We start from the raw sequence: 14279 nt of genomic DNA on the forward strand, positions 1-14279 counted from the left end.
GCTCATCTTTTTTTTCCCCTGCATATACTTTCACAGTGATGCATGTCCATATTTAACATGTCCATGTCCATGTTAACATGTTTGGCTCTTTATGATAACAATGAGAGGGGTCATCATCACCTACACAAAGTTTGAGGCCCCTGTTAACAGAATTTAACAGAGACCATGAATCAGAAGAGAGTTAACTTAAAAAACTTGTTTTAGACAGATGTGGCGAGCCAAACGCCTCGAAGAAAAATAAGGATTGTTTGAATCTATACATCATGCAAAGCTACTTCAGCAGGGTCAAGGAACAAAAACTTGGGGTTATTAAATTCAGTTTTATTTTATTTATATACCACCTAATGTACAGTCACCTCAAGCTGCTTTTTATTGTAAGGTAAAGACCCTACAATAACACAGAGAAATCCCAACAATCAGACAACTTCCTATGAGCAAGCACTGTGGGAAGGAAAAACTCTCTTTAAACTGGAAGAACAAGGCTCAGGGAGGGGCAGCCATGGGTTGGGGGTGAAGGAAAATAAATAATTGGCCCCCTTTAATCCTCTTTTTTCCAACACTGTTTCATTTGGGCCTTGTGAACCTCACTACAGCATTGTCAAAGTGCATTCTGTGTGTCCCATTAAAGGGCTTTTAAATCCTCACAGCGACTACCACAGATGTATTTAGATGCTGATTTGTTGGAGGAGAAATGAACTGGAAGTGCCACATTAAGAAGTTCCTCCATAGCCGTCGTCTCTCACTAACTGTAATTAGAGCCACAACAAATGTGCATTCTGTTATATGAGAGTGTGTATGTGCACTCCTCTGCATGTGACTACACTGGTTATTATAATTGGACATTACTTTTTTTAAATAAAAGCACAGCAACGCAGATGTTTTCCACAATATAATGACCCCGCTGCTACCCACTTACAACAATCACAGAAGAACTCACTCACACGCACACACGCACTCACACACACACACACACACACGCACACACATGCTCGCACTCATAGTCATGTAACTTTGTAAATGAAATGCCCCATTATCTGTCTCCTTGTGTTTCATTTTGTCTGATTGCAGCACGTCAGATAAGTAAACACATGCCTGCAGAAATTAATGCCTGCAGACTCCCAGACATTATGTTCGCTCACGAGTGTGCACACACAACTTTACACCATTTACACAACTTAGACAGCCTCTGCTTTGGTGCTGTGAGTAATGAAGTCACTGCGTAAAGTGCTCGATGATGTTAAGGAAATCAGCTGAGACTATCCCTGCGAGGTGACCAAAATAGAATCGCTCACACGCAGCTGTAAATCAGGTATTTTGTCTGTGCACTCTCTGTTAAAAACCGAAATTGTACAAGTTGGGGTTTTTGTTGAATTTATTTATATTTTTGTGTCAAAAGAGGCAAACTGGACTGTTAGCCAAGCTGAAAAGTCCCAATTAATCCCACATGCGGTTTCCTATATGGCCGTGCAGCTGCAGACAAAGAGCTTTCTTTGATTCATAAAGTCGTGTTTTCAGCTGTTAATGCTGCTATCTTGTAGACACAAATTAGCAGGCATAAACAGAAAGCTCCCCACTGATTCCAAACCTGAACTCTAATCATATTTTCCCCCGTGTTCATTGCTTTGTGTAGCACAACAGATGAAGAAGAAAATAATATAATTAAACAAGAAATCTCTGGAATCTATGAGCTTGTTGACTTCCCAACAGATTTGATAGTTTTATCATGGTTATGCCGTCTGTATCGGCTAAGATTCACCAGATCCGAGTCCAGATTAATGGAGCGATAGCAGGTTTCCCTCATCTGCCTGCCAGCATTTCACTCGCTGCATCCTTTTTTTTACACCTTGCACTTTGAAGAAATCCGTAAATGATTTACAGCTCTACTTGCCCCAGTGATTACAAGGTAACTCTTGCAGAAAGGTGAGGAAACGTTTTTCTTTTTTTTTACTTGTGCCATTTGCACAGCGCATTCATTCAGGCTGAATAAATTTGGTTCTGCTCGGGCTGTTTTGCCTTGTGGAGACCCGGGCTCAGAGCTTAGCCCTCCTTTAAGACCGACAAATGATATTCAGGTTTGGCTTTGTGGAGCTGTGTAGAGACAGCTCACTCTCCCACCTCTGCAAGGAGTTGAGAGGACATGTTGCTTGCAGTGTGAATGCATTTTTATGGGCCCTTCAGAAGATTTTGTGTTGTATTTCTTCAAGAACAAAATAAAATACTAACTCATTTATGAAAAATAGCTGCATTCTACAGAGAGAAATGTGCATCCTGTATCTGTCTCGTACAGAATCCCCATGAATAAAGGGGACCTATTATGCTTTTCCTCTTTATCTCCCCAGGCAGGTCGTTCCAAAACCCATGCTGGCAACATGAAATTCACCTTTACATTTAAGTCTCAGCTTTGGAACAACCAGTGGAGCTAGCTCACATGGGTCAGCCTTTCTGCTATGCAGTTTGGAGCCCTCAAATCTGAAGTCAACCAGCCATCAGTAAGGAGCCGAGACTGAGGCGACGTGATGCAGTCTCCTAACACAACTAAGAAGCTCATCTACTGAATTCTGAACCAGCTGCAGGTGCAAGACTGGCTTTTTATTCATGACAGACTGGGGGGAGTTGCAACAATCATGGTGTGAATAATATATTTTATTGTTTGTGACTACAGGGCCAATTATGAAGATAATGCAGGGGAAATAAAAAATTTTAGTAACACATTTTACACAATCTGATTACAGTTAGTAAAACTGAAAATCAGTTTAAGGGGATCATTGTTGTGATGCCCCTGGCAGCAACGATGAGTTTGATATCAAGAAATCAAGGATATGCTGTCAGTTTTCACTGTAACTGGCTCTTTGTTGTTGGGCTCACTGAAACGGGAAAATCCACCTGTTAGCTATAATGTTCAGGTTTGTAAAGCACTTTATGAATGAGGAATATATGAATAATATGATGGCTACTTATGAATGACAGTATCTTGCTAATCTTGCTCTTGACGAAGGCGGTCGCACTTTTCTCCTCTCCTCCTCCTCCTCTCCCTTAGCTTCCCTGCTTAGCCTCTTGTGTCCTTGTCTAGTCTTGTGTTTTTTGTATTACTTTTCCCTGGAACACTCTCTCACAGTCTGTTCTCTAAAACCTAAAAGAGAATTATGGATTTGATCAACTGGTCTCTGAATGCAATTGACACCCCTTCTCAACGAGAAGTCTGGGCTCGGGTGAGCCTGACTGCTGAAGATATCTACCTATTCGGAACCATGATAACAGGGTTCGTGCTGATCGGAGCTGGCTTGGCCCTGGCTTATTGAAGAATTAAGGAAGCGGAACCGGCTGTTCAAAACCCCACAAGGCTGCCCGCTGGGATTGAAATGATGGGACGAGGCGTGAGTTTCTCAAAATGGGCTCATTGAGTGCAGCACGGAGAAGATCTTGGAGAACGCACGGCTGCTGTGAATACTCAGAACAAGACCTCTGAGTGAAAAACTGGATTACATCTGGAGGGGCTAGCTCGAATAACACCTTTGAGAGCAAATTCGATCACATCTTGGGGAAGTGCACTGCGGTCATGAGTTCTCAGAACCTGCTCTTTGAGCAAAAAGAATGACAACATCGCGGAACGCAAGTTTGGATAACATCATAGAAAGCTCGCGGCTCTCCAACGGGAGATTGAGAGACCAGTGTTGGACTGTTAGAACAGCTTTGAAATTCATATGAGTTGTTCACACTAAAGTAAAAAGCACCATCACTTCATGCGGATACGCTCTCGGCGCCAGCTGCGGTCTCAAGGCTGGAGCCGAACAAAAAACACCCTGATAACGACTGTGTTTAGACTGTTTTTCCCATTCCATGCAAGGCCACCTGGGTTGGCTGGAAGACTGTTTACTTAGCCTGGCAGGGCGAAGGACACTGTCTCAGCTGAACTCTGGACACACACACACACACACATACATATATACACTGATATGCACACACTCATCCCCCCTCTCTTTCCAAACACCTTCGATGCTTATTCCCTTCCGATGTTGACGGTGGATCATGGAGACCAGTTCACGCAGGCCCGGATGTACTGTCTAATTCGGCTGTCTCTCACCCTTTACCCACCCCTGTTGCTTGTCATGTGTTTCTTTGGTGTATTAAGAGTTTTTTTCATGTGCTATGTGCAGAGGTGTTTTTTCTGTTCTCAAACTGATCTCCCTGTTGGAGCTCAGTCTGGGGGGAGTTATTTTTTTCTCCTTATCTTTCCTCATGTGGTGCATTTTCCATTGTTATACCTCTCTGACATGTCTTCCCCATGTGATGTTTTGTGTAATGTATGTATGGTTGGAGGGTAAGATGGTGCCGCCATTGCGTGCAATAGGTCGGCAGCCTTATGAAATTTCCCCTTGTGGGACTAATAAAGGTATATCAAATCAAATCAAATCAAATTTCTTAACATAAAACTCAACATTGCAGCACAAACGGGACCTCCTTAAATGATTTTTAGTTTTAGTGCTATTTAAAAGTCATTGTTTCTGTTACAAGTTAGCTAATATAAAATAATGTAAGTCTATTGGCTGCAACCAACTAACCATCCCAGTGAAGTTTGTGTACTGACAGAAGATTGAGCTAAACATGTTATATAAAGTTTAGCTTTAAGCATTTATTTCTTAAATCCAACTTCACAGACAGATCTATGTCAGTTTGTGGGAGCAGGGCTCCGTGATGTAAATGAGCTTTTATACATCTACTGTTTCATGTCAACAATGTGCTGCAGAGGGTTTTTTAGTGCAAACAGCAAGTATTATGCTATTTTTAGTGATACCTGAATAGCTCCACCTGGTAAGAACCAAAACAAATCTTGTTTTTCCTCAACTTTTTCTGGGACGCACTGGTTCCAGGAACTCTAGGGTGATGTCACTGTCTAGTTCTGAACTTGGAATTCCTAGATGTCTGGAACACAGCATGTGTCTTTATTGAGGCCCAACCGACAGTTTGAAACAACTGTCTCCCCTATCTCCTACCTTATATGTCACTCGATCCCTCATGGTGCTTAATAATCACTCATCAATAGTTAAATGTAGTGACGTGTGTCTGAATAACAAAATGTTGTCACTTTGACAGATGGATGGATATGCTGTATCCAGCTGCTCTACTCTCAGACACTGTGTTGCCTCAAAGTGAGCTGCGTTTCCTTTGTGTTTTGTTTAGAAAAAGTCTGCAAACGAGATGATTCAGGAAGTGTTTGAGGATTTCCGTTCACTTATTTCTAAACATTTGGAAAATGACGATGAATAAATGTTCAAATACTTTGTCTACACAGGATGCATTCAGGCGGATTATTGGGTGTAGCCTTTTTAGCTCAGTACACAACCGCTGTTACTGAGGCAGATATTTCATGGCAGCCATAAATAGTAGACGTTAAATAGCCAAACTTGGAAAGCAGTCACTTTTTAACCAACAGAACTCAAGAAGCTGAAGTCAATAACACTGTCCCAGCTGAAAGCGAGAAGTGCCGGTGCTCATCAAGACTGTGTCAGTTCACTACCCCATTTCACACTTTGTAAAAAATCAATTCTCAGCAGAATTATATTTTTAAATACTCGGATGATACTGCCATTTTAAGTTTGCTTCACAAGAAAGAGAATATAACTGTTTACTGTTCTGAAATACAGGAGTTTGTGGCATGGTGTGAGCCCAACCTCTTCCTTTTAAATGTAAAGGGAATAAGAGCGCAGTATGGAAATCTCTCAGTCACAGTGAAATTAAAGTGCAGACAGCCATGAAAATCACAGGCCAGGAAGCACATCATAGTCCTCAATCCCTTTATGGATAGATATAGCAGTGTGTGTTATTCTGTGCAATCCCATTTATATCCTCCACTTGCAATATGATGAGTTACCCTACCTTCTGGCAGATGATATAGAGGTCTGTACTTAGGAACTCATTTAAGTGTTTGGCTCAATCAAAGCTCTAAATAGCAGTCAGTGTAACAGCTGCAGTTACAGTTAATGCTGATTTTTAGGTGTGCTAATTTACTCGTGAATTGCGATTTATCATGCAAAATATACATAGTGTAAGAAATAATAATTTGATCATCTGCATTAATTTGTATAGGCACGTGTACAGGCCCGTCTTTCGTTTGCCCGTGAACATCTAAATGATTGCTGTGGTCAGATGAAACCAAAATCAAGTTCTTTGGCATCAACTTGGCCTGCTGTGTTTGCAGGAAGAGAAATACGAACACCATTTCCACAGTCAAGCACGGAGGTGGAAACATTATGCTTTGTGTCTGCTCAGCAAGAACACTAAAGAAGGGTTGAAGATGAGGCAGCAAAGGAGTGGCTAAGGTCATGGATTGGCCAAGCTAGTCTCCATCCATCCATCTTCTTCCACTTATCCGGGGCCGGGTCGCGGGGGCAGCAGCCCAAGCAGAGAGGCCCAGACCTCCCTCTCCCCAGCCACCTCCTCCAGCTTGACCAGTGGAACACCAAGGCGTTCCCAGGCCAGCCGAGAGATATAATCTCTCCAGCATGTCCTGGGTCTGCCCCGGGGCCTCCTCCCACTGGGACATGCCTGGAACACCTCACCCAGGAGGAGCCCAGGAGGCATCCTTGTCAGATGCCCGAACCACCTCAACTGGCTCCTTTCAATGTGGAGGAGCAGCGGCTCTACTCTGAGCCCCTCCTGGAGGGCCGAACCTCTCTCTAAGGGAGAGGCCAGCCACCCTCCAGACATCAGTGCTGTGGAAAATCTGTGGAAGGAGCTGAAGCTCTAAGTTCAACCTAGAAACTGAAGGATTTCGTTTTTCTGCAAGTGGCCAAAATCTCTCCTGAGATGTGTGCAAACCTGGTGACAAACTACGAGGCATGTCTTACCAATGTGATGGCCAACAAGCGTTTCTCCACCACATACTAAGTCATGTTTTAATTGGGGATTGAGTCAATGACATGCAAAACTACTTAGGATTTTATTGTAATGTGTTTTTCCTGGATTTTTGATTAATATTCTGTCTCTCGCCATTAACAATCTAAGAAATTCAGCAGGGATCCAATACATTTTCCCCACATTGCAGTGCAGTGATGGCTGTAATGTGGTTGTGCTGTTAGCAACCTGGACCTAGAGGTCCAGAAAAACATCCTCTGTTTGGCATTTGATGTAGAAACACATCATCTTCATGCAACAGTTAATTTATCTCATAGCAGTGACCTCCTTAGTCGGTTTATTGAGCTCAGACCTAGAATCTGTTTTGTGTCGAAGGGTTTTTTGTAATTTTTTCTGGAAGACTTAGAAGATCAGCTTTCATCACCATCATCATCAAAAAATATTGTGAGAGTCGTATATATGTACAGTTAAAAGTGTGTAAAACCTGTTTCGGTTCTGTTTTAGACCAGCTGTCTTACTTCTCTCTCACACTCCTTTTTCTGGTCGCATTCTCTCGTACTCTCCACTTTCCTCTAAGATTGCTGTAACCTTTGCTGGTCCTTTATAATGAGGAAAGAGTTTCCATGGCAACAAGTTGCCCCAAGGTACAATTGATCCTCAAGGGTCTGCAGACATCAGCGTCACTCTGTTTATTTGCAAAGTCCATCTTTCAAGGCAAGTCCAGGCAAGAGTATTTACAGAGTGCCTTTAACAAACAGGTGTGCCACCAATCTGCTCACAAAGGAACAAAAGAGGCACCAAGTGTGATTAATAAAAGATATAAAATAAATCCAAGTTCAGCACACTTGTCAGCAGACATCCACTTTGTTTTGGTGTCCTTCAGCAAAACACTGAATCCCTGAATACCAGCGCACACTCCCGACCTCCCTGACAGGAAGTCACACTCTTTAAAGCCAGAGGCAGTAAAGACTGTGACTGGAGAATATAGTCCTGGTTGGCCTTAGAACAAAATAGTAAAATAAACAAAATGCTTACTGCATGATGATCCTCTACTGCTTTTAATGCCACCTCCCTATCCGCAGCCGGTACTACTATTACAGTTACAGTTTATTCTCATTTGTGACTTTTAAAGATCTACACGTATGTTTCATTCAGCAAATTCAAAGCACAAGAAATCCACAATCATCCAGTGAATGCATTTGAGTTATATGACGATAAGGCTGCACCCCAACCAATGTGACAGATTCAAAGTTAGTGTTAACCCAATGACTCTCAAAGGGATTAGATCTGATTGGTGGGGAACAAGTTACCTGGCAGAAAAGTCACGTGGAACTAATGTTTAACATCGGGATCACTTTTACGGTGGTACAAAAAGAAATTCACAATAGTCAGGTTAATAATATGCACATCCGCTACAGCCTGCACACATCAACAACAACAGGACCTACTTCATTCTGTTTTAAGTCGGCGAGGCATGATTGCGGATGTCGCTTACGCACCTCCGCCTCCCCCGCAGCCAGGCCATAGACCACACCCCATCACAGCTCTGCAGTCAAAAACAGGTTCACTGCAGCCACTAAGAGTGAATAATATTAAACTCTCACTAAATTATATATTTTTCATCTCTGTTCACAAGTTTCTGGATTTCTTTTGTTTTTATAAGACTAAGAATGAATTTTATTTTTCCACGTTTGGCAAAGTTCACATTCTGTTTAACTTGTTGCTTTTTTGAAGAAGTGCTGCAGACTGATGACGCAGTCTAGTGACAAAAGTTACAAATAGTTGTTTGGGATGAAATTTGTTTGTTTAAAACAAAAATTACTGAAGGATTCATTGTGAATGAGTTTATTATTTAAATAAAGTTGCAGCTCAGCTTTTCTGTCATTGTTTGGGGAATGATGCAAACAGTTTGAGAACCACTGGTTAACCCTGTGTATGAAAGACAGATAAAAGGAAGGTGTGGGAGGACCATTTACAAAGCAAAAACAACATTACATTCCTATTATAATTAATTTAAGTAGGTATGGCAGCAGTGAGCAAGGTGTGCATTTATACTGAAAACATTTGTGTTGTAAATATAGAAAAGCTCATTGTTTTTTAAGAAATGCTTCAGAAACTGTTCATATGTTACTTCATTTCATTGAACTTCCTATGTAGGAATGATTCAAGTATCAAAACTGAATGCAGCACACCACCATTAGGAGCTCAAGAAACACAGCCAAGTAATGCAAACTTCTTTACCCATGTTGTGAAGGAAAAAAACAGCCCAAACTTCACACATCAGGCATTCAGCTGAATTATTTTTCCAGAGAGAGAGAAGACTCAGGAACACAGGACACCAGGAGGAGGAATAAACACGTTTAATCCAAGAAACATGATGTTCATACATAGCAGATCAGTCACTATGTTAAACTACCCAAATGAGGAGCAGGAGGTCATTAAAGGTCATGTATGATATCAAAATGCTGGTAAAGAGAGTAAAAGATGATATGGCAGGTGAGGATATATATATGTATAAAGCACCTTGAGGCAACTGTTGTTGTGATTTGGCGCTATATGAATAAAATTGAATTGAATTGAGGAATGTAAAGTAGGAGGTATACAGTATGCAGTAAGAAGACTAATTATTAATAAGAAGCAGACATGGCTCAAAACAGCCAGGAAATAGTATATGTATGTTTTCAACTGAAGAAGAGGCTCGAGGTGAGGAAGAAGATGACATTTTATTACGATGCTGGTGGCGTCGACTCTTTTCTATGCATTTGTGCTTCTTTGGTGAAAGTGACCCCTCCTCCCTTGATAAAACAAAGGACCTACTTCATGCTGCTTTATATCTTTAGCCTGAAGCCACAGACACAAATTGAAAAGGAAGGCAAACGTGACTTCACTGCTCCTTCACCTTTGGTGCAGCACAGATGTGCCTGGTCTTTTGCCACGTACGGCCATAAGCAGTTACTTTGAAGGGAGCTGTCCTTCCTGGCTTCTGTATTCAGATTTTTCTATTAAATTTTCTAACTATAGATAAATATAGACAATACAACAACATGAAGTGTTTGACAGCAGACATTTGGACTCATCATAACATTAAAACCATGAGTGAAACAAATCTTTTAATTTATTTCCACTGTAGGGAAGCAAGTAGGCAGACTGCAGGACTAAGGAATGAGTTTGTATAAATGGAATGTGGCCATCTTAATACAACCAGCTGCTCTTCTTGTCAGCTGTGAAAAAATATTAATTAAGAAGGGGTCAGTTTGTACCCACCCACGCACCCTAAGAAGACCTCTAATTAGACGGTATGAATGAAAACACCAGTGTTGTTTGCATGTCGGGGTTAAAATGAGACAATCTGCAAATATAGAAAACTAGCAAGAATTCAAGTTGCTTCAGATTCACTTCCTCGGTTTCTCCAGCGATATGCCTCACCAGAAAAAAGTCTGCTTTTATGTAATTGCCATACAGCTTCTAGATGTTGGGATGTTTTCTACCTCCACAATAAGTTTCTCCTAGTTATACTGTGGCAGCTACAAGCCAATAGAAAAAGACAAGCTAACACCTGACAAGAGCAGAAGCATGGTACAGTAGCTGGAAGGTGCCAATCCTGGGAGCAAGCCTGAAATAAAATGCTGGCTCCCCGGAGTGTGGACCACCGTCAGAGCTGGAAAATAGGACAGGATCAGCGTGTGGATGTGGGTACCCTGAAAAGAACAGAGAAGGTTGTTTTGACGTGTAGAAAAAAATGACACACTCTATGTGAGGAAAAGTGTGTCTTGGAACAGAGTGTGATTTGTTGAGCTTTACCGGTGATGAGTCTTAGGTTTGCTTGTTGGAAACAAGTTAGAGAGCTGGATTCTCTCTGTGAGGTGCCAAATTAAACTCCAGTCAACCTGGCTGCAGACTGAATTTGTTTAAGGCACGTGTCCTCCCAGGCTGGTTGATGGACTAGTGCCTCAGTTACACACCATCTGTGCTCCAATTACCAAATGGCTTGCTTAAGCATCCATGTGGAGTCTGTAACAGACAGGCAATATTTATTTTTATTTTATTTTTTTTGCCTTTTGTTCTGCTGACTGATATGTCATTTGGTTTTAGTTTGACATACTAATTGATTTTGGGGGGATCTTCCTGTTTTCTAATCTCATACCAAGCCTCATACTCTGTGAAAGGGACTGTTTGAAAAGAATGATGGTAAAGGTTATGCTAGTGTAGGTTTTCATACTGTGAGGCGTGCATAAAGTGAAAACGTTTAAAACAGATTCATGCTGGTGTTCTCAAAGCAACAGGGTGGTTTGTTGGCGTTGCTCATTTGGCCCATTGCAGCAGCAGCACGAACTCAGAGGGGCAAAATGGCACATAAACCCCCCCTCAGCACTCAGCTGTGCCAGTCAGTCCTAAAAGTCCTTCCAGGAGTCACAACTCCAAACCTGAGCATACACATTTTAAAGAGTTTAACAGTTCTAACTAACAGATGTTAGAATTAATGATAATTCCTCTATAATTGTATTTTATTTTAACTAGTTTTTGACAGAATTGGTTCAGGTAGTGTTCTTTTTTTATTTTAAATAATTTTCATATCTAGTTTTTATTTTAGTTTTACCACTAAAATGACTGGATATGAGACCACCCGTAAAAAGATTCGGTTTTTCTGAATCAAAGATCATTTTTCTGCTTGTTGCCAAAGATTTTAGAGATTTTATCATCTACTGTACATGATATTAATATATGTGGAGAATCCAGAGAAATCTGTGCACTATGATCTTCAGGCTTTCAGGCGTCACCGTTTTTAAGCAAACACGACTGTGCGTGGGCTCAGGAAGACTTCTGCACAGCATTGTCAGTAAACACAGTTCATCGTTTAATCCACAAGTACAATTTTAAACTCTTCGATTTAAATAAAAATAAAAAAACAAAAATATTTCTGTGCCCAGGCTTTTTGAATCTGTCCTGTTACCTGTCTGCTATCTTCAGTAATCACAGACGTAGGTTCCTCCAGGCTGAACAGGAGTGGGGCCAAACAGCATGTTATCAACACTGTGTTCAAAACCCAGCATCTGTGATGGTATGAGGAGAATTAGTGTACATAGCACTGGTAGGGTATACACTGGAACCACTAATGCTGAATTATACTGAAGCCTATATTCAAGGGAACATTTAAGCATTTTACAAGTCAGCTTGAGCATTGTCTCAGCATCTTAGTGATTTATTTATTTATTTGGATGTTTATCCAGTAACTTCTGTCCCCTCCGTGCCTTCATCCCGCTCACTCGCTCCGTCTTCTTTTACCCTGCTAATCTGTTTTTGTGTCTCTTTGTGTTGTTCTTGCTCTCCGGTGTTGAAAATGTTTTTTCTTTTCCGTGCTGAGGAGAAAGAAAACGAGTGTGATGACGGATTTTCTGCTTGGTGGCATCTTATTGGAAACCAAGCATCTATAATTAAAATGCTGACAATGCCTTCAAATGCTAAACTATCTCAAACATCTGTTTTTCCCTCTCTCTTACACACACACACACAGAGAGAGAGGGGGGGGGGGGGGGGGGGGGGGGGGGGGGGGACTGGCTATGCTTCCAGTTAAAGAGTGAAGACAGAATGCACACAGCACACAGTTCTTTACTGTCCATTGGAGCATTAAATATAATTAACTACTGAAAGTTTCCACATACTTATGTATAGCATACATGTATGCTATACATAAGTATGTGGAAACTTTTATTGTATTGTCCCATATCAAAGATATGGAGGCATATCTGTGCATGGAGCAATAAGGAACCCTTTATTTTATCAGGCTTCTGAATTTTGTTCGCGGATTTGGATACAGTTACAAGTTACAGTTACTGTTCCTGCAGTCAGGCAATAATACATTTTCTCACCTAACTTGAGGATTAATATTTATTTCATTTGGAGAGTTGGGCTGTTACCATTGCAATTCTTGCTTTATTTGTATTAGTTTATACGTCATTGTCCAATCTTTGTCATGTATTATTTACTGTCTAGAATTTAAGTCAAATTGACACATTGTGAAACAACTTAACTTGTGTTGTTGTTGTTTTTAATTGTGAACAAAGCAGGACAGCACGACACATATCAAGGACAAGGATATAGAAGACTTACAAGAATAACACAAACAGGAGAACACTCGTATGAATATGGGGATGTTAGTGATAGAAGAATGAGTGCATATGTGCACAGCACTGCTATGTGAGTAAGTTTAACCAAAACCAGTCAGTAATCAAATAAATGCTAATAGTAACACAAAAGTCAGCAATAACAACAGTCCCCATCCTGCTGTTTGTGGAGCAGCTTTGCTAGGCTGACCAACATGCTGTACCCGTCTGCTGTCACCAAAAATTTGTACGGTAATGACTTGATACTGTTTGTATCCATTCCTTTAGCTTAGCTGCAAAGAAGCCAGAAGTCATAACTACATACTTAAGCATACAGTCGTCTGCTGTGGCTAAATTAACACATAAATTAGTATTTTTTAACTCTTTGCCTCATAAATACAACATCTGACCTTTTCTTAACGTCGCAGTGCTTCGTGTGTGTAGGACTAAAGAATGTCCTGACCAATCGGGTGTCTGGTTGTATAAATGTGTTGGATTAATTAGAGAATTCTGTTAAAGAAGATTGTTGATTTTTTCTATTGCAAATTGATCTTTTCTCCAGCAGCTCTTGAGAGACAAAAAACATTTTCCATGGAATGTGAGTGCAAAAGAAATCTCTTCTCCCCATTTTTACCCACACTTTCCTGACACTGTTTTTTTGGAGAAAGAAGGGCTGAAATTGACCTGTAATACACCTCAGTGAGAATTGCCTCTGGTTCTTCTCCAAAGATCTGTGGAGAGTCTATTACAAAGATTTCACTTGCTCTCAGTCGAGATAAAGCTGCTGCTGGCAATGACGTCAGAGAACAGAATGAGGAAGCAGTGCGCCCGTTCAATCCAGCTGGTTTGGGTAAAATGGGATTTGAGTGCCACTACACTCAGACAATCCAATCATTTACTACTGTGAACAACAAAGCTAAGTTCGGGATGACTCAGCTGGATGCATCTAAAAGCTCCAGGCACTGAGGAGACACTGCACGGTCAGTGCCCATTGTGTATGTTTTGGCATGCTATTACAGGCAAACAGTGTCCGTGTGCCATAGGGACGTGAACCCGACAAACCCAATCAGACACCTGATGAGATTTCACTCAGAGAGGCCTCTTCTGGTCACACAGGCTTAGTGCATTAGCCACATTCACCTGTATGACGAATGGATTCCCTATTATCATTGCACTGTCTGCATGTAGGTGATGTTACAAAGGTGATATCAGGCCTTGGTTAGTCACGCTCTCCATGTCATGTTAGGCCTTCTACACTTTCAGCAACAACCCATACTGATATACTATGTAACCTTTAGAATATCTCACATGTTGCACAATTAAGAC

Source organism: Maylandia zebra, linkage group LG2 (assembly GCF_041146795.1).
Source record: "Maylandia zebra isolate NMK-2024a linkage group LG2, Mzebra_GT3a, whole genome shotgun sequence".
NCBI lineage: Eukaryota > Metazoa > Chordata > Actinopteri > Cichliformes > Cichlidae > Maylandia > Maylandia zebra.